The sequence below is a fragment of the Triturus cristatus genome, chromosome 12 (genome assembly GCF_964204655.1).
Source record: "Triturus cristatus chromosome 12, aTriCri1.1, whole genome shotgun sequence".
Classification (NCBI taxonomy): Eukaryota; Metazoa; Chordata; class Amphibia; order Caudata; family Salamandridae; genus Triturus; species Triturus cristatus.
In genome coordinates this window covers 724,613,898-724,634,655 of record NC_140595.1, presented here as the reverse complement: position 1 = coordinate 724,634,655, position 20,758 = coordinate 724,613,898, and the positions used below count along the sequence as shown (strand labels likewise).

The following is a 20,758-nucleotide window of genomic DNA, read 5'->3' as shown; positions in this document are numbered from 1 at the left end:
AAAACTCCACACCACTTAGAAGAATTTCCAAGTGAAACCACTCAATGTTAGCCTATGGAAGAAAAGTGAGTTATCGGCTTTTAGGTAAGTACTCGACTGGCAGAGTTATGTTTCTGGGCATAGACTCAGGGGTCTCCCAGGGGAGTCCCAGCCTACTTGCCAAGCCTTAAACTCCCCTTTTATTACATATAATTTACACCTAAGGTAGGCCCTAGGTAGTCCTAGGTGCATGATGCTATGTAAGTAAAAAATAAGATATGTACTTTGGTGGTTCGCGTGTCCTGTAAGTACCAAACAGTCTATTTCATTTTTCACTACTGTGAGGTCTACCCCTCTCATAGGTTAGCTCTGTGTATTCCCCTATACTTTTTATTTGGTAATTCCATATCGGAGAGGAGTAGCTTTATTTATTTATTGAAAATCCTACTTACTGGTGAGGTTGGATTTAACTTTACTATTTTAGAAATGCCACTTTTAGAGAGTGATTATGTCTCTGCACTTACTGCTCTATTTGCCTGAAACCTGGCCCCAATACACGTCTGGATTGGGCTGGGTGACAGCAAAATGTGTGCCTTCCCTCTAGAGAGCCACAACACAGGTCACTCAACTGCACCTGGGGGGTGAGCTCCGCACCCCCTCCACCCCCAATAGGTTCAAGAACGATAATTTATGTAAGTAAATACATTATAGCTACAGCTTATAATCATGCAAGTTTAAATCATTTGTTGTTAGATGGTTTAAATATTTGAAAGGATCTGTTTTTAATAGACATTTTACAAAAACCACTGGTACATTTGCTAATTCTGTAAAATTAACACCCAACTGCCGTGACATTGCCAACCACAATGCCGTGACTCGGATTCGAACCGAGGTTGCTGCGGCCACAACGCAGAGTACTAACCACTATACGATCACGGCGAGCTACTTGGGCTCAACGACATACAATGACATGGAGAATTTATAATTCGGAACACTCAGGGCTGTTCCTGTGATAGGCTGGATGTATTCATTGCTTCCTCATTCCTCATTCAGAGGCTGCGTCTCCTCAGTGGTTGATAGGCTGAAACCGTTTCCTGGCCGCCTGCTTGTGAAATGCCAGGAGTCAAAGATCACACATTACACTTGCGGACCTGTGATGGGACACCAATGCAGAGAAACCCACCTGGCACAGGCCTTCTATTCTGTCTATTAGACCTGCATCTTCCCTGCACCTTTCAAGCCATTTGTATGTGAAGCAAGAAAGAGTTAGAGAGTGATCCATCTACACTTTTATAGGGAGGATGTCGCCGTGAGCTCCTCCCAGCTAATCACACGAACAGCAGAAAAGCAAGATAAATACACAGTTGAGGGGTGGGCTGCATGGTTATGTTTTTGAGTAAATATTGAAACTGACCTCAGTGGCTCATTAGCAGAGCTGCGGCTAATGACTGGTGCCAAATCATGATGAAGCAAGCACCATGGCTCGTAGGGGACCCACAACACGCTTTTCTTAGCTCACTGAATTAAAGTATAAACTTCCGCCGTGTGTGAGTGGTAAAGGCTTGTTAATATGGTTCCTTTTCCAATTCAAGTCTGACAACAAGAGGCAGGAACCACGTGGCTTCGGAAGCTCAGGAAAGTAGCCACCAACCACAGAGAAAGAGAGAACTGGCAGTATGAGAGGTGGAGAAAACAGAAGCGGGAGCAAGGAGCTCAAATGAGATTGATGGCGTTTAAATAGAGCGCGTAAAGGAACAGTTACACAGCTAAGAAATGGGAAAGACAGACTAGGGAAAAAAACACAGAAAGAGCCTGTAGATGAAATTCTCTTCCTGGGACAGCAGGTTAAGAGAAATTACACATGGGGAGGTTAAGCATGTAACACGGGGGAGAATAAAAAAGAAAATGCAGTTTTATGAAGTGTGTTTGACAATCCAGCCAGCACTTTTGTTCAATTTCTCTCTTTGCGTCTTTTATTGGTAAAGTAACTTTCAAGTGCATGCGCAGGTATGAATGAGAGAGCAACCGTATAATAATTTGAAGCGTTTACACCAGTGCTAAAGTAGGAATGAGGTGTAGCAAAGACATGAAAGAGGTAGCGATAACAAATATGTGGAGAGGCAATAGTGACACAAAAATAAGCCACCTATTTATAAAACTGAAATGGAAGAAATACTAAAGGTTAACTTCTGAAATTGTAGCCGATAATAAAAAGATTCTCGTTGTTGCCAGGATTCAAACCTGCGCGGGGATACCCCAATGGATTTCTAGTCCATCGCCTTAACCACTCGGCCACAACAACTTGCTGTAAGCTGCCTACAAATATTTTGTTTGAAAGTTTTGAAGTTTTCCCACATCAAAGTACTGATATTCTGCAATGCGCTTTTTAAAAACAATGTTTTTTTCATCATGCACGTTCTGTCCTAAAAATAAAAATTGCATGAGTATATCTCTGGATCTGTAAAAGGATACGCTTGCATTCAAACTCTCTTGTGGCACTCAAGTTTTTGGACCCTGTTGCACTCTGTTTTTGCGCTGCTTTTAGTCTACGACCCATATTACAGAAGTCAACCATCTCTGAGTATTTGGGACTCCTTTGTAAGTGCCTTATCTGTAATCCTTGAAAAGCTCTATAATAAAGGGGTCTGTCAAAGATTGCTTGAATGGAAGATAAAAGAAGGCCCACTTGTCTCACCAAATGCAGTAGAGAAACCTGATGTTTTACTCATGTTATCCTTAGTTCAGTTTTTGTTAGACCTGGCATCCTTAAGGTGGCCTACCAGCAACCTTTTTGCTTTTCACCTCACGTTTTGCTGTATCTTTATGTTGGCCTTAGGACTCTAATCACTTTATCACTACTGTGAGAAAGTGGCTCTGTATATACTGTTCCCAAATAGGTACAGTGTGCACAGAGTTCCCAGTCCCCAGAGGTTTGGCAGAGGCTAAAGTTAGATATAACCTTACTCTCTAAAGTGGTAGCTTGCCGAGCAGTAAGGCAGTATCAGAGTACAGTGTAAAACATTTGTTGTACACACTCAGTCAGCAAATGGTCTCACACACTCAAGAACTGAACTCTAGGCCATTGGTTTGCATACAAAAGATATTGTTGTTTTATTTTAGAACCAACAATAGGTATCAAAATATACTTTCTCAGAATGAGATGCTTTAGTTAAATACTTTGCAATAGGCAATTGACTTTTGCAGGTCATAGTTACAGTTTATTGCAATAGGCAACACAATTTGAATCACAATAATACATTGAGCTCAATGGGAATTTTAAGTTATATGCAATTAATTACTTTCAGGATTACTTTTCTAAATCCAGGACTGGATCCTAGATTCAGTCCTGGGACAGTTCTTGGAAACAAGTGAGTAAATTCGTTTTAGTTACTGTTGTGATTTTTAAGCAATATTTTGCTATTTTAAAAGTTGACACTTAGAAACTTTTGCTGATCAAATTACCAATGTTATCCTATGGAAGGAAATTCACTTAGCAGGTAAGTGGGGTTATGGTTACTTTTTCTAGGTCAGTGTTGGATCCTAGATCCAGCACTACTGTACCACCTGTAAGCAGTTGAGAAACTGCGTTTAAGTTATACAGGCGATTTTTAAGGAATATTTACATGTTTGCAAAATCGACACTTAGAAGAAATTTCACAGAAAAACAGTCAATGGTTTCCTATGGAAGAAAATTCAAGTTACGGGTAAAGTACGTTCTCGTTACTTTTGTAATCCAGTGCTGGGCTCCTAGGCTCAGTACTGGGACATCTATCTAAAACAGGTAAACAATTACGTTTTCACAGTTGGTACGATTTTTAAAGAATATTTGTAAGTTTCAAAAATCGACACTTAGAAAATTTTCAGCAAAAAGCAGGCAATGATATCCCATGGAAGGAAATTCGAGTTACTGGTAAGTACGGTTAAAATTACTTTTCAGGGTCAGTACTGAGCTCCAAGATGCAGCACTGAGGTCTCTCCTGATAACAGGTGAGTAAATCAGAATTCGTTGTTCGGCTGATTTTAGATGAATATTTTAAAGTTCCAAAACTCCACACCACTTAGAAGAATTTCCAAGTGAAACCACTCAATGTTAGCCTATGGAAGAAAAGTGAGTTATCGGCTTTTAGGTAAGTACTCGACTGGCAGAGTTATGTTTCTGGGCATAGACTCAGGGGTCTCCCAGGGGAGTCCCAGCCTACTTGCCAAGCCTTAAACTCCCCTTTTATTACATATAATTTACACCTAAGGTAGGCCCTAGGTAGTCCTAGGTGCATGATGCTATGTAAGTAAAAAATAAGATATGTACTTTGGTGGTTCGCGTGTCCTGTAAGTACCAAACAGTCTATTTCATTTTTCACTACTGTGAGGTCTACCCCTCTCATAGGTTAGCTCTGTGTATTCCCCTATACTTTTTATTTGGCAATTCCATATCGGAGAGGAGTAGCTTTATTTATTTATTGAAAATCCTACTTACTGGTGAGGTTGGATTTAACTTTACTATTTTAGAAATGCCACTTTTAGAGAGTGATTATGTCTCTGCACTTACTGCTCTATTTGCCTGAAACCTGGCCCCAATACACGTCTGGATTGGGCTGGGTGACAGCAAAATTTGTGCCTTCCCTCTAGAGAGCCACAACACAGGTCACTCAACTGCACCTGGGGGGTGAGCTCCGCACCCCCTCCACCCCCAATAGGTTCAAGAACGATAATTTATGTAAGTAAATACATTATAGCTACAGCTTATAATCATGCAAGTTTAAATCATTTGTTGTTAGATGGTTTAAATATTTGAAAGGATCTGTTTTTAATAGACATTTTACAAAAACCACTGGTACATTTGCTAATTCTGTAAAATTAACACCCAACTGCCGTGACATTACCAACCACAATGCCGTGACTCGGATTCGAACCGAGGTTGCTGCGGCCACAACGCAGAGTACTAACCACTATACGATCACGGCGAGCTACTTGGGCTCAACGACATACAATGACATGGAGAATTTATAATTCGGAACACTCAGGGCTGTTCCTGTGATAGGCTGGATGTATTCATTGCTTCCTCATTCCTCATTCAGAGGCTGCGTCTCCTCAGTGGTTGATAGGCTGAAACCGTTTCCTGGCCGCCTGCTTGTGAAATGCCAGGAGTCAAAGATCACACATTACACTTGCGGACCTGTGATGGGACACCAATGCAGAGAAACCCACCTGGCACAGGCCTTCTATTCTGTCTATTAGACCTGCATCTTCCCTGCACCTTTCAAGCCATTTGTATGTGAAGCAAGAAAGAGTTAGAGAGTGATCCATCTACACTTTTATAGGGAGGATGTCGCCGTGAGCTCCTCCCAGCTAATCACACGAACAGCAGAAAAGCAAGATAAATACACAGTTGAGGGGTGGGCTGCATGGTTATGTTTTTGAGTAAATATTGAAACTGACCTCAGTGGCTCATTAGCAGAGCTGCGGCTAATGACTGGTGCCAAATCATGATGAAGCAAGCACCATGGCTCGTAGGGGACCCACAACACGCTTTTCTTAGCTCACTGAATTAAAGTATAAACTTCCGCCGTGTGTGAGTGGTAAAGGCTTGTTAATATGGTTCCTTTTCCAATTCAAGTCTGACAACAAGAGGCAGGAACCACGTGGCTTCGGAAGCTCAGGAAAGTAGCCACCAACCACAGAGAAAGAGAGAACTGGCAGTATGAGAGGTGGAGAAAACAGAAGCGGGAGCAAGGAGCTCAAATGAGATTGATGGCGTTTAAATAGAGCGCGTAAAGGAACAGTTACACAGCTAAGAAATGGGAAAGACAGACTAGGGAAAAAAACACAGAAAGAGCCTGTAGATGAAATTCTCTTCCTGGGACAGCAGGTTAAGAGAAATTACACATGGGGAGGTTAAGCATGTAACACGGGGGAGAATAAAAAAGAAAATGCAGTTTTATGAAGTGTGTTTGACAATCCAGCCAGCACTTTTGTTCAATTTCTCTCTTTGCGTCTTTTATTGGTAAAGTAACTTTCAAGTGCATGCGCAGGTATGAATGAGAGAGCAACCGTATAATAATTTGAAGCGTTTACACCAGTGCTAAAGTAGGAATGAGGTGTAGCAAAGACATGAAAGAGGTAGCGATAACAAATATGTGGAGAGGCAATAGTGACACAAAAATAAGCCACCTATTTATAAAACTGAAATGGAAGAAATACTAAAGGTTAACTTCTGAAATTGTAGCCGATAATAAAAAGATTCTCGTTGTTGCCAGGATTCGAACCTGCGCGGGGATACCCCAATGGATTTCTAGTCCATCGCCTTAACCACTCGGCCACAACAACTTGCTGTAAGCTGCCTACAAATATTTTGTTTGAAAGTTTTGAAGTTTTCCCACATCAAAGTACTGATATTCTGCAATGCGCTTTTTAAAAACAATGTTTTTTTCATCATGCACGTTCTGTCCTAAAAATAAAAATTGCATGAGTATATCTCTGGATCTGTAAAAGGATACGCTTGCATTCAAACTCTCTTGTGGCACTCAAGTTTTTGGACCCTGTTGCACTCTGTTTTTGCGCTGCTTTTAGTCTACGACCCATATTACGGAAGTCAACCATCTCTGAGTATTTGGGACTCCTTTGTAAGTGCCTTATCTGTAATCCTTGAAAAGCTCTATAATAAAGGGGTCTGTCAACGATTGCTTGAATGGAAGATAAAAGAAGGCCCACTTGTCTCACCAAATGCAGTAGAGAAACCTGATGTTTTACTCATGTTATCCTTAGTTCAGTTTTTGTTAGACCTGGCATCCTTAAGGTGGCCTACCAGCAACCTTTTTGCTTTTCACCTCACGTTTTGCTGTATCTTTATGTTGGCCTTAGGACTCTAATCACTTTATCACTACTGTGAGAAAGTGGCTCTGTATATACTGTTCCCAAATAGGTACAGTGTGCACAGAGTCCCCAGTCCCCAGAGGTTTGGCAGAGGCTAAAGTTAGATATAACCTTACTCTCTAAAGTGGTAGCTTGCCGAGCAGTAAGGCAGTATCAGAGTACAGTGTAAAACATTTGTTGTACACACTCAGTCAGCAAATGGTCTCACACACTCAAGAACTGAACTCTAGGCCATTGGTTTGCATACAAAATATATTGTTGTTTTATTTTAGAACCAACAATAGGTATCAAAATATACTTTCTCAGAATGAGATGCTTTAGTTAAATACTTTGCAATAGGCAATTGACTTTTGCAGGTCATAGTTACAGTTTATTGCAATAGGCAACACAATTTGAATCACAATAATACATTGAGCTCAATGGGAATTTTAAGTTATATGCAATTAATTACTTTCAGGATTACTTTTCTAAATCCAGGACTGGATCCTAGATTCAGTCCTGGGACAGTTCTTGGAAACAAGTGAGTAAATTCGTTTTAGTTACTGTTGTGATTTTTAAGCAATATTTTGCTATTTTAAAAGTTGACACTTAGAAACTTTTGCTGATCAAATTACCAATGTTATCCTATGGAAGGAAATTCACTTAGCAGGTAAGTGGGGTTATGGTTACTTTTTCTAGGTCAGTGTTGGATCCTAGATCCAGCACTACTGTACCACCTGTAAGCAGTTGAGAAACTGCGTTTAAGTTATACAGGCGATTTTTAAGGAATATTTACATGTTTGCAAAATCGACACTTAGAAGAAATTTCACAGAAAAACAGTCAATGGTTTCCTATGGAAGAAAATTCAAGTTACGGGTAAAGTACGTTCTCGTTACTTTTGTAATCCAGTGCTGGGCTCCTAGGCTCAGTACTGGGACATCTATCTAAAACAGGTAAACAATTACGTTTTCACAGTTGGTACGATTTTGAAAGAATATTTGTAAATTTCAAAAATCGACACTTAGAAAATTTTCAGCAAAAAGCAGGCAATTATATCCCATGGAAGGAAATTCGAGTTACTGGTAAGTACGGTTAAAATTACTTTTCAGGGTCAGTACTGAGCTCCAAGATGCAGCACTGAGGTCTCTCCTGATAACAGGTGAGTAAATCAGAATTCGTTGTTCGGCTGATTTTAGATGAATATTTTAAAGTTCCAAAACTCCACACCACTTAGAAGAATTTCCAAGTGAAACCACTCAATGTTAGCCTATGGAAGAAAAGTGAGTTATCGGCTTTTAGGTAAGTACTCGACTGGCAGAGTTATGGTTCTGGGCATAGACTCAGGGGTCTCCCAGGGGAGTCCCAGCCTACTTGCCAAGCCTTAAACTCCCCTTTTATTACATATAATTTACACCTAAGGTAGGCCCTAGGTAGTCCTAGGTGCATGATGCTATGTAAGTAAAAAATAAGATATGTACTTTGGTGGTTCGCGTGTCCTGTAAGTACCAAACGGTCTATTTCATTTTTCACTATTGTGAGGTCTACCCCTCTCATAGGTTAGCTCTGTGTATTCCCCTATACTTTTTATTTGGTAATTCCATATCGGAGAGGAGTAGCTTTATTTATTTATTGAAAATCCTACTTACTGGTGAGGTTGGATTTAACTTTACTATTTTAGAAATGCCACTTTTAGAGAGTGAACATGTCTCTGCACTTACTGCTCTATTTGCCTGAAACCTGGCCCCAATACACATCTGGATTGGGCTGGGTGACAGCAAAATTTGTGCCTTCCCTCTAGAGAGCCACAACACAGGTCACTCAACTGCACCTGGGGGGTGAGCTCCGCTCCCCCTCCACCCCCAATAGGTTCAAGAACGATAATTTATGTAAGTAAATACATTATAGCTACAGCTTATAATCATGCAAGTTTAAATCATTTGTTGTTAGATGGTTTAAATATTTGAAAGGATCTGTTTTTAATGAACATTTTACAAAAACCACTGGTACATTTGCTAATTCTGTAAAATTAACACCCAACTGCCGTGACATTGCCAACCACAATGCCGTGACTCGGACCGAAGTTGCTGCGGCCACAACGCAGAGTACTAACCACTATACGATCACGGCGAGCTACTTGGGCTCAACGACATACAATGACATGGAGAATTTATAATTCGGAACACTCAGGGCTGTTCCTGTGATAGGCTGGATGTATTCATTGCTTCCTCATTCCTCATTCAGAGGCTGCGTCTCCTCAGTGGTTGATAGGCTGAAACCGTTTCCTGGCCGCCTGCTTGTGAAATGCCAGGAGTCAAAGATCACACATTACACTTGCGGACCTGTGATGGGACACCAATGCAGAGAAACCCACCTGGCACAGGCCTTCTATTCTGTCTATTAGACCTGCATCTTCCCTGCACCTTTCAAGCCATTTGTATGTGAAGCAAGAAAGAGTTAGAGAGTGATCCATCTACACTTTTATAGGGAGGATGTCGCCGTGAGCTCCTCCCAGCTAATCACACGAACAGCAGAAAAGCAAGATAAATACACAGTTGAGGGGTGGGCTGCATGGTTATGTTTTTGAGTAAATATTGAAACTGACCTCAGTGGCTCATTAGCAGAGCTGCGGCTAATGACTGGTGCCAAATCATGATGAAGCAAGCACCATGGCTCGTAGGGGACCCACAACACGCTTTTCTTAGCTCACTGAATTAAAGTATAAACTTCCGCCGTGTGTGAGTGGTAAAGGCTTGTTAATATGGTTCCTTTTCCAATTCAAGTCTGACAACAAGAGGCAGGAACCACGTGGCTTCGGAAGCTCAGGAAAGTAGCCACCAACCACAGAGAAAGAGAGAACTGGCAGTATGAGAGGTGGAGAAAACAGAAGCGGGAGCAAGGAGCTCAAATGAGATTGATGGCGTTTAAATAGAGCGCGTAAAGGAACAGTTACACAGCTAAGAAATGGGAAAGACAGACTAGGGAAAAAAACACAGAAAGAGCCTGTAGATGAAATTCTCTTCCTGGGACAGCAGGTTAAGAGAAATTACACATGGGGAGGTTAAGCATGTAACACGGGGGAGAATAAAAAAGAAAATGCAGTTTTATGAAGTGTGTTTGACAATCCAGCCAGCACTTTTGTTCAATTTCTCTCTTTGCGTCTTTTATTGGTAAAGTAACTTTCAAGTGCATGCGCAGGTATGAATGAGAGAGCAACCGTATAATAATTTGAAGCGTTTACACCAGTGCTAAAGTAGGAATGAGGTGTAGCAAAGACATGAAAGAGGTAGCGATAACAAATATGTGGAGAGGCAATAGTGACACAAAAATAAGCCACCTATTTATAAAACTGAAATGGAAGAAATACTAAAGGTTAACTTCTGAAATTGTAGCCGATAATAAAAAGATTCTCGTTGTTGCCAGGATTCGAACCTGCGCGGGGATACCCCAATGGATTTCTAGTCCATCGCCTTAACCACTCGGCCACAACAACTTGCTGTAAGCTGCCTACAAATATTTTGTTTGAAAGTTTTGAAGTTTTCCCACATCAAAGTACTGATATTCTGCAATGCGCTTTTTAAAAACAATGTTTTTTTCATCATGCACGTTCTGTCCTAAAAATAAAAATTGCATGAGTATATCTCTGGATCTGTAAAAGGATACGCTTGCATTCAAACTCTCTTGTGGCACTCAAGTTTTTGGACCCTGTTGCACTCTGTTTTTGCGCTGCTTTTAGTCTACGACCCATATTACGGAAGTCAACCATCTCTGAGTATTTGGGACTCCTTTGTAAGTGCCTTATCTGTAATCCTTGAAAAGCTCTATAATAAAGGGGTCTGTCAACGATTGCTTGAATGGAAGATAAAAGAAGGCCCACTTGTCTCACCAAATGCAGTAGAGAAACCTGATGTTTTACTCATGTTATCCTTAGTTCAGTTTTTGTTAGACCTGGCATCCTTAAGGTGGCCTACCAGCAACCTTTTTGCTTTTCACCTCACGTTTTGCTGTATCTTTATGTTGGCCTTAGGACTCTAATCACTTTATCACTACTGTGAGAAAGTGGCTCTGTATATACTGTTCCCAAATAGGTACAGTGTGCACAGAGTCCCCAGTCCCCAGAGGTTTGGCAGAGGCTAAAGTTAGATATAACCTTACTCTCTAAAGTGGTAGCTTGCCGAGCAGTAAGGCAGTATCAGAGTACAGTGTAAAACATTTGTTGTACACACTCAGTCAGCAAATGGTCTCACACACTCAAGAACTGAACTCTAGGCCATTGGTTTGCATACAAAATATATTGTTGTTTTATTTTAGAACCAACAATAGGTATCAAAATATACTTTCTCAGAATGAGATGCTTTAGTTAAATACTTTGCAATAGGCAATTGACTTTTGCAGGTCATAGTTACAGTTTATTGCAATAGGCAACACAATTTGAATCACAATAATACATTGAGCTCAATGGGAATTTTAAGTTATATGCAATTAATTACTTTCAGGATTACTTTTCTAAATCCAGGACTGGATCCTAGATTCAGTCCTGGGACAGTTCTTGGAAACAAGTGAGTAAATTCGTTTTAGTTACTGTTGTGATTTTTAAGCAATATTTTGCTATTTTAAAAGTTGACACTTAGAAACTTTTGCTGATCAAATTACCAATGTTATCCTATGGAAGGAAATTCACTTAGCAGGTAAGTGGGGTTATGGTTACTTTTTCTAGGTCAGTGTTGGATCCTAGATCCAGCACTACTGTACCACCTGTAAGCAGTTGAGAAACTGCGTTTAAGTTATACAGGCGATTTTTAAGGAATATTTACATGTTTGCAAAATCGACACTTAGAAGAAATTTCACAGAAAAACAGTCAATGGTTTCCTATGGAAGAAAATTCAAGTTACGGGTAAAGTACGTTCTCGTTACTTTTGTAATCCAGTGCTGGGCTCCTAGGCTCAGTACTGGGACATCTATCTAAAACAGGTAAACAATTACGTTTTCACAGTTGGTACGATTTTGAAAGAATATTTGTAAATTTCAAAAATCGACACTTAGAAAATTTTCAGCAAAAAGCAGGCAATTATATCCCATGGAAGGAAATTCGAGTTACTGGTAAGTACGGTTAAAATTACTTTTCAGGGTCAGTACTGAGCTCCAAGATGCAGCACTGAGGTCTCTCCTGATAACAGGTGAGTAAATCAGAATTCGTTGTTCGGCTGATTTTAGATGAATATTTTAAAGTTCCAAAACTCCACACCACTTAGAAGAATTTCCAAGTGAAACCACTCAATGTTAGCCTATGGAAGAAAAGTGAGTTATCGGCTTTTAGGTAAGTACTCGACTGGCAGAGTTATGGTTCTGGGCATAGACTCAGGGGTCTCCCAGGGGAGTCCCAGCCTACTTGCCAAGCCTTAAACTCCCCTTTTATTACATATAATTTACACCTAAGGTAGGCCCTAGGTAGTCCTAGGTGCATGATGCTATGTAAGTAAAAAATAAGATATGTACTTTGGTGGTTCGCGTGTCCTGTAAGTACCAAACGGTCTATTTCATTTTTCACTATTGTGAGGTCTACCCCTCTCATAGGTTAGCTCTGTGTATTCCCCTATACTTTTTATTTGGTAATTCCATATCGGAGAGGAGTAGCTTTATTTATTTATTGAAAATCCTACTTACTGGTGAGGTTGGATTTAACTTTACTATTTTAGAAATGCCACTTTTAGAGAGTGAACATGTCTCTGCACTTACTGCTCTATTTGCCTGAAACCTGGCCCCAATACACATCTGGATTGGGCTGGGTGACAGCAAAATTTGTGCCTTCCCTCTAGAGAGCCACAACACAGGTCACTCAACTGCACCTGGGGGGTGAGCTCCGCTCCCCCTCCACCCCCAATAGGTTCAAGAACGATAATTTATGTAAGTAAATACATTATAGCTACAGCTTATAATCATGCAAGTTTAAATCATTTGTTGTTAGATGGTTTAAATATTTGAAAGGATCTGTTTTTAATGAACATTTTACAAAAACCACTGGTACATTTGCTAATTCTGTAAAATTAACACCCAACTGCCGTGACATTGCCAACCACAATGCCGTGACTCGGACCGAAGTTGCTGCGGCCACAACGCAGAGTACTAACCACTATACGATCACGGCGAGCTACTTGGGCTCAACGACATACAATGACATGGAGAATTTATAATTCGGAACACTCAGGGCTGTTCCTGTGATAGGCTGGATGTATTCATTGCTTCCTCATTCCTCATTCAGAGGCTGCGTCTCCTCAGTGGTTGATAGGCTGAAACCGTTTCCTGGCCGCCTGCTTGTGAAATGCCAGGAGTCAAAGATCACACATTACACTTGCGGACCTGTGATGGGACACCAATGCAGAGAAACCCACCTGGCACAGGCCTTCTATTCTGTCTATTAGACCTGCATCTTCCCTGCACCTTTCAAGCCATTTGTATGTGAAGCAAGAAAGAGTTAGAGAGTGATCCATCTACACTTTTATAGGGAGGATGTCGCCGTGAGCTCCTCCCAGCTAATCACACGAACAGCAGAAAAGCAAGATAAATACACAGTTGAGGGGTGGGCTGCATGGTTATGTTTTTGAGTAAATATTGAAACTGACCTCAGTGGCTCATTAGCAGAGCTGCGGCTAATGACTGGTGCCAAATCATGATGAAGCAAGCACCATGGCTCGTAGGGGACCCACAACACGCTTTTCTTAGCTCACTGAATTAAAGTATAAACTTCCGCCGTGTGTGAGTGGTAAAGGCTTGTTAATATGGTTCCTTTTCCAATTCAAGTCTGACAACAAGAGGCAGGAACCACGTGGCTTCGGAAGCTCAGGAAAGTAGCCACCAACCACAGAGAAAGAGAGAACTGGCAGTATGAGAGGTGGAGAAAACAGAAGCGGGAGCAAGGAGCTCAAATGAGATTGATGGCGTTTAAATAGAGCGCGTAAAGGAACAGTTACACAGCTAAGAAATGGGAAAGACAGACTAGGGAAAAAAACACAGAAAGAGCCTGTAGATGAAATTCTCTTCCTGGGACAGCAGGTTAAGAGAAATTACACATGGGGAGGTTAAGCATGTAACACGGGGGAGAATAAAAAAGAAAATGCAGTTTTATGAAGTGTGTTTGACAATCCAGCCAGCACTTTTGTTCAATTTCTCTCTTTGCGTCTTTTATTGGTAAAGTAACTTTCAAGTGCATGCGCAGGTATGAATGAGAGAGCAACCGTATAATAATTTGAAGCGTTTACACCAGTGCTAAAGTAGGAATGAGGTGTAGCAAAGACATGAAAGAGGTAGCGATAACAAATATGTGGAGAGGCAATAGTGACACAAAAATAAGCCACCTATTTATAAAACTGAAATGGAAGAAATACTAAAGGTTAACTTCTGAAATTGTAGCCGATAATAAAAAGATTCTCGTTGTTGGCAGGATTCGAACCTGCGCGGGGATACCCCAATGGATTTCTAGTCCATCGCCTTAACCACTCGGCCACAACAACTTGCTGTAAGCTGCCTACAAATATTTTGTTTGAAAGTTTTGAAGTTTTCCCACATCAAAGTACTGATATTCTGCAATGCGCTTTTTAAAAACAATGTTTTTTTCATCATGCACGTTCTGTCCTAAAAATAAAAATTGCATGAGTATATCTCTGGATCTGTAAAAGGATACGCTTGCATTCAAACTCTCTTGTGGCACTCAAGTTTTTGGACCCTGTTGCACTCTGTTTTTGCGCTGCTTTTAGTCTACGACCCATATTACGGAAGTCAACCATCTCTGAGTATTTGGGACTCCTTTGTAAGTGCCTTATCTGTAATCCTTGAAAAGCTCTATAATAAAGGGGTCTGTCAACGATTGCTTGAATGGAAGATAAAAGAAGGCCCACTTGTCTCACCAAATGCAGTAGAGAAACCTGATGTTTTACTCATGTTATCCTTAGTTCAGTTTTTGTTAGACCTGGCATCCTTAAGGTGGCCTACCAGCAAACTTTTTGCTTTTCACCTCACGTTTTGCTGTATCTTTATGTTGGCCTTAGGACTCTAATCACTTTATCACTACTGTGAGAAAGTGGCTCTGTATATACTGTTCCCAAATAGGTACAGTGTGCACAGAGTCCCCAGTCCCCAGAGGTTTGGCAGAGGCTAAAGTTAGATATAACCTTACTCTCTAAAGTGGTAGCTTGCCGAGCAGTAAGGCAGTATCAGAGTACAGTGTAAAACATTTGTTGTACACACTCAGTCAGCAAATGGTCTCACACACTCAAGAACTGAACTCTAGGCCATTGGTTTGCATACAAAATATATTGTTGTTTTATTTTAGAACCAACAATAGGTATCAAAATATACTTTCTCAGAATGAGATGCTTTAGTTAAATACTTTGCAATAGGCAATTGACTTTTGCAGGTCATAGTTACAGTTTATTGCAATAGGCAACACAATTTGAATCACAATAATACATTGAGCTCAATGGGAATTTTAAGTTATATGCAATTAATTACTTTCAGGATTACTTTTCTAAATCCAGGACTGGATCCTAGATTCAGTCCTGGGACAGTTCTTGGAAACAAGTGAGTAAATTCGTTTTAGTTACTGTTGTGATTTTTAAGCAATATTTTGCTATTTTAAAAGTTGACACTTAGAAACTTTTGCTGATCAAATTACCAATGTTATCCTATGGAAGGAAATTCACTTAGCAGGTAAGTGGGGTTATGGTTACTTTTTCTAGGTCAGTGTTGGATCCTAGATCCAGCACTACTGTACCACCTGTAAGCAGTTGAGAAACTGCGTTTAAGTTATACAGGCGATTTTTAAGGAATATTTACATGTTTGCAAAATCGACACTTAGAAGAAATTTCACAGAAAAACAGTCAATGGTTTCCTATGGAAGAAAATTCAAGTTACGGGTAAAGTACGTTCTCGTTACTTTTGTAATCCAGTGCTGGGCTCCTAGGCTCAGTACTGGGACATCTATCTAAAACAGGTAAACAATTACGTTTTCACAGTTGGTACGATTTTGAAAGAATATTTGTAAATTTCAAAAATCGACACTTAGAAAATTTTCAGCAAAAAGCAGGCAATGATATCCCATGGAAGGAAATTCGAGTTACTGGTAAGTACGGTTAAAATTACTTTTCAGGGTCAGTACTGAGCTCCAAGATGCAGCACTGAGGTCTCTCCTGATAACAGGTGAGTAAATCAGAATTCGTTGTTCGGCTGATTTTAGATGAATATTTTAAAGTTCCAAAACTCCACACCACTTAGAAGAATTTCCAAGTGAAACCACTCAATGTTAGCCTATGGAAGAAAAGTGAGTTATCGGCTTTTAGGTAAGTACTCGACTGGCAGAGTTATGGTTCTGGGCATAGACTCAGGGGTCTCCCAGGGGAGTCCCAGCCTACTTGCCAAGCCTTAAACTCCCCTTTTATTACATATAATTTACACCTAAGGTAGGCCCTAGGTAGTCCTAGGTGCATGATGCTATGTAAGTAAAAAATAAGATATGTACTTTGGTGGTTCGCGTGTCCTGTAAGTACCAAACGGTCTATTTCATTTTTCACTATTGTGAGGTCTACCCCTCTCATAGGTTAGCTCTGTGTATTCCCCTATACTTTTTATTTGGTAATTCCATATCGGAGAGGAGTAGCTTTATTTATTTATTGAAAATCCTACTTACTGGTGAGGTTGGATTTAACTTTACTATTTTAGAAATGCCACTTTTAGAGAGTGAACATGTCTCTGCACTTACTGCTCTATTTGCCTGAAACCTGGCCCCAATACACATCTGGATTGGGCTGGGTGACAGCAAAATTTGTGCCTTCCCTCTAGAGAGCCACAACACAGGTCACTCAACTGCACCTGGGGGGTGAGCTCCGCTCCCCCTCCACCCCCAATAGGTTCAAGAACGATAATTTATGTAAGTAAATACATTATAGCTACAGCTTATAATCATGCAAGTTTAAATCATTTGTTGTTAGATGGTTTAAATATTTGAAAGGATCTGTTTTTAATGAACATTTTACAAAAACCACTGGTACATTTGCTAATTCTGTAAAATTAACACCCAACTGCCGTGACATTGCCAACCACAATGCCGTGACTCGGACCGAAGTTGCTGCGGCCACAACGCAGAGTACTAACCACTATACGATCACGGCGAGCTACTTGGGCTCAACGACATACAATGACATGGAGAATTTATAATTCGGAACACTCAGGGCTGTTCCTGTGATAGGCTGGATGTATTCATTGCTTCCTCATTCCTCATTCAGAGGCTGCGTCTCCTCAGTGGTTGATAGGCTGAAACCGTTTCCTGGCCGCCTGCTTGTGAAATGCCAGGAGTCAAAGATCACACATTACACTTGCGGACCTGTGATGGGACACCAATGCAGAGAAACCCACCTGGCACAGGCCTTCTATTCTGTCTATTAGACCTGCATCTTCCCTGCACCTTTCAAGCCATTTGTATGTGAAGCAAGAAAGAGTTAGAGAGTGATCCATCTACACTTTTATAGGGAGGATGTCGCCGTGAGCTCCTCCCAGCTAATCACACAAACAGCAGAAAAGCAAGATAAATACACAGTTGAGGGGTGGGCTGCATGGTTATGTTTTTGAGTAAATATTGAAACTGACCTCAGTGGCTCATTAGCAGAGCTGCGGCTAATGACTGGTGCCAAATCATGATGAAGCAAGCACCATGGCTCGTAGGGGACCCACAACACGCTTTTCTTAGCTCACTGAATTAAAGTATAAACTTCCGCCGTGTGTGAGTGGTAAAGGCTTGTTAATATGGTTCCTTTTCCAATTCAAGTCTGACAACAAGAGGCAGGAACCACGTGGCTTCGGAAGCTCAGGAAAGTAGCCACCAACCACAGAGAAAGAGAGAACTGGCAGTATGAGAGGTGGAGAAAACAGAAGCATGAGCAAGGAGCTCAAATGAGATTGATGGCGTTTAAATAGAGCGCGTAAAGGAACAGTTACACAGCTAAGAAATGGGAAAGACAGACTAGGGAAAAAAACACAGAAAGAGCCTGTAGATGAAATTCTCTTCCTGGGACAGCAGGTTAAGAGAAATTACACATGGGGAGGTTAAGCATGTAACACGGGGGAGAATAAAAAAGAAAATGCAGTTTTATGAAGTGTGTTTGCCAATCCAGCCAGCACTTTTGTTCTATTTCTCTCTTTGCGTCTTTTATTGGTAAAGTAACTTTCAAGTGCATGCGCAGGTATGAATGAGAGAGCAACCGTATAATAATTTGAAGCGTTTACACCAGTGCTAAAGTAGGAATGAGGTGTAGCAAAGACATGAAAGAGGTAGCGATAACAAATATGTGGAGAGGCAATAGTGACACAAAAATAAGCCACCTATTTATAAAACTGAAATGGAAGAAATACTAAAGGTTAACTTCTGAAATTGTAGCCGATAATAAAAAGATTCTCGTTGTTGGCAGGATTCGAACCTGGGCGGGGATACCCCAATGGATTTCTAGTCCATCGCCTTAACCACTCGGCCACAACAACTTGCTGTAAGCTGCCTACAAATATTTTGTTTGAAAGTTTTGAAGTTTTCCCACATCAAAGTACTGATATTCTGCAATGCGCTTTTTAAAAACAATGTTTTTTTCATCATGCACGTTCTGTCCTAAAAATAAAAATTGCATGAGTATATCTCTGGATCTGTAAAAGGATACGCTTGCATTCAAACTCTCTTGTGGCACTCAAGTTTTTGGACCCTGTTGCACTCTGTTTTTGCGCTGCTTTTAGTCTACGACCCATATTACAGAAGTCAACCATCTCTGAGTATTTGGGACTCCTTTGTAAGTGCCTTATCTGTAATCCTTGAAAAGCTCTATAATAAAGGGGTCTGTCAAAGATTGCTTGAATGGAAGATAAAAGAAGGCCCACTTGTCTCACCAAATGCAGTAGAGAAACCTGATGTTTTACTCATGTTATCCTTAGTTCAGTTTTTGTTAGACCTGGCATCCTTAAGGTGGCCTACCAGCAACCTTTTTGCTTTTCACCTCACGTTTTGCTGTATCTTTATGTTGGCCTTAGGACTCTAATCACTTTATCACTACTGTGAGAAAGTGGCTCTGTATATACTGTTCCCAAATAGGTACAGTGTGCACAGAGTCCCCAGTCCCCAGAGGTTTGGCAGAGGCTAAAGTTAGATATAACCTTACTCTCTAAAGTGGTAGCTTGCCGAGCAGTAAGGCAGTATCAGAGTACAGTGTAAAACATTTGTTGTACACACTCAGTCAGCAAATGGTCTCACACACTCAAGAACTGAACTCTAGGCCATTGGTTTGCATACAAAAGATATTGTTGTTTTATTTTAGAACCAACAATAGGTATCAAAATATACTTTCTCAGAATGAGATGCTTTAGTTAAATACTTTGCAATAGGCAATTGACTTTTGCAGGTCATAGTTACAGTTTATTGCAATAGGCAACACAATTTGAATCACAATAATACATTGAGCTCAATGGGAATTTTAAGTTATATGCAATTAATTACTTTCAGGATTACTTTTCTAAATCCAGGACTGGATCCTAGATTCAGTCCTGGGACAGTTCTTGGAAACAAGTGAGTAAATTCGTTTTAGTTACTGTTGTGATTTTTAAGCAATATTTTGCTATTTTAAAAGTTGACACTTAGAAACTTTTGCTGATCAAATTACCAATGTTATCCTATGGAAGGAAATTCACTTAGCAGGTAAGTGGGGTTATGGTTACTTTTTCTAGGTCAGTGTTGGATCCTAGATCCAGCACTACTGTACCACCTGTAAGCAGTTGAGAAACTGCGTTTAAGTTATACAGGCGATTTTTAAGGAATATTTACATGTTTGCAAAATCGACACTTAGAAGAAATTTCACAGAAAAACAGTCAATGGTTTCCTATGGAAGAAAATTCAAGTTACGGGTAAAGTACGTTCTCGTTACTTTTGTAATCCAGTGCTGGGCTCCTAGGCTCAGTACTGGGACATCTATCTAAAACAGGTAAACAATTACGTTTTCACAGTTGGTACGATTTTTAAAGAATATTTGTAAGTTTCAAAAATCGACACTTAGAAAATTTTCAGCAAAAAGCAGGCAATGATATCCCATGGAAGGAAATTCGAGTTACTGGTAAGTACGGTTAAAATTACTTTTCAGGGTCAGTACTGAGCTCCAAGATGCAGCACTGAGGTCTCTCCTGATAACAGGTGAGTAAATCAGAATTCGTTGTTCGGCTGATTTTAGATGAATATTTTAAAGTTCCAAAACTCCACACCACTTAGAAGAATTTCCAAGTGAAACCACTCAATGTTAGCCTATGGAAGAAAAGTGAGTTATCGGCTTTTAGGTAAGTACTCGACTGGCAGAGTTATGGTTCTGGGCATAGACTCAGGGGTCTCCCAGGGGAGTCCCAGCCTACTTGCCAAGCCTTAAACTCCCCTTTTATTACATATAATTTACACCTAAGGTAGGCCCTAGGTAGTCCTAGGTGCATGATGCTATGTAAGTAAAAAATAAGATATGTACTTTGGTGGTTCGCGTGTCCTGTAAGTACCAAACAGTCTATTTCATTTTTCACTACTGTGAGGTCTACCCCTCTCATAGGTTAGCTCTGTGTATTCCCCCATACTTTTTATTTGGTAATTCCATATCGGAGAGGAGTAGCTTTATTTATTTATTGAAAATCCTACTTACTGGTGAGGTTGGATTTAACTTTACTATTTTAGAAATGCCACTTTTAGAGAGTGAACATGTCTCTGCACTTACTGCTCTATTTGCCTGAAACCTGGCCCCAATACACATCTGGATTGGGCTGGGTGACAGCAAAATTTGTGCCTTCCCTCTAGAGAGCCACAACACAGGTCACTCAACTGCACCTGGGGGGTGAGCTCCGCTCCCCCTCCACCCCCAATAGGTTCAAGAACGATAA

The 20,758-nt window shown here is 40.5% G+C and overlaps 7 non-coding genes across 7 annotated transcripts; all 7 read right to left on the bottom strand.

Annotated features, from left to right (window-relative positions):
* Positions 1-846: 846 nt before the first annotated feature.
* On the bottom strand, positions 847-918 carry TRNAH-GUG (transfer RNA histidin (anticodon GUG)). Its single transcript has one exon. It is a non-coding gene; the product is annotated as a tRNA-His (tRNA).
* Positions 919-2,199: 1,281 nt separating this feature from the next.
* Positions 2,200-2,281, bottom strand: TRNAS-AGA (transfer RNA serine (anticodon AGA)). Its single transcript has one exon. It is a non-coding gene; the product is annotated as a tRNA-Ser (tRNA).
* A 2,587-nt stretch (positions 2,282-4,868) lies between these two features.
* Positions 4,869-4,940, bottom strand: TRNAH-GUG (transfer RNA histidin (anticodon GUG)). The gene has a single exon. It is a non-coding gene; the product is annotated as a tRNA-His (tRNA).
* Positions 4,941-6,221: 1,281 nt separating this feature from the next.
* Positions 6,222-6,303, bottom strand: TRNAS-AGA (transfer RNA serine (anticodon AGA)). Its single transcript has one exon. It is a non-coding gene; the product is annotated as a tRNA-Ser (tRNA).
* A 3,934-nt stretch (positions 6,304-10,237) lies between these two features.
* TRNAS-AGA (transfer RNA serine (anticodon AGA)) lies at positions 10,238-10,319 on the bottom strand. Its single transcript has one exon. It is a non-coding gene; the product is annotated as a tRNA-Ser (tRNA).
* A 3,934-nt stretch (positions 10,320-14,253) lies between these two features.
* Positions 14,254-14,335, bottom strand: TRNAS-AGA (transfer RNA serine (anticodon AGA)). The gene has a single exon. It is a non-coding gene; the product is annotated as a tRNA-Ser (tRNA).
* Positions 14,336-18,269: 3,934 nt separating this feature from the next.
* TRNAS-AGA (transfer RNA serine (anticodon AGA)) lies at positions 18,270-18,351 on the bottom strand. The gene has a single exon. It is a non-coding gene; the product is annotated as a tRNA-Ser (tRNA).
* Positions 18,352-20,758: the final 2,407 nt, after the last annotated feature.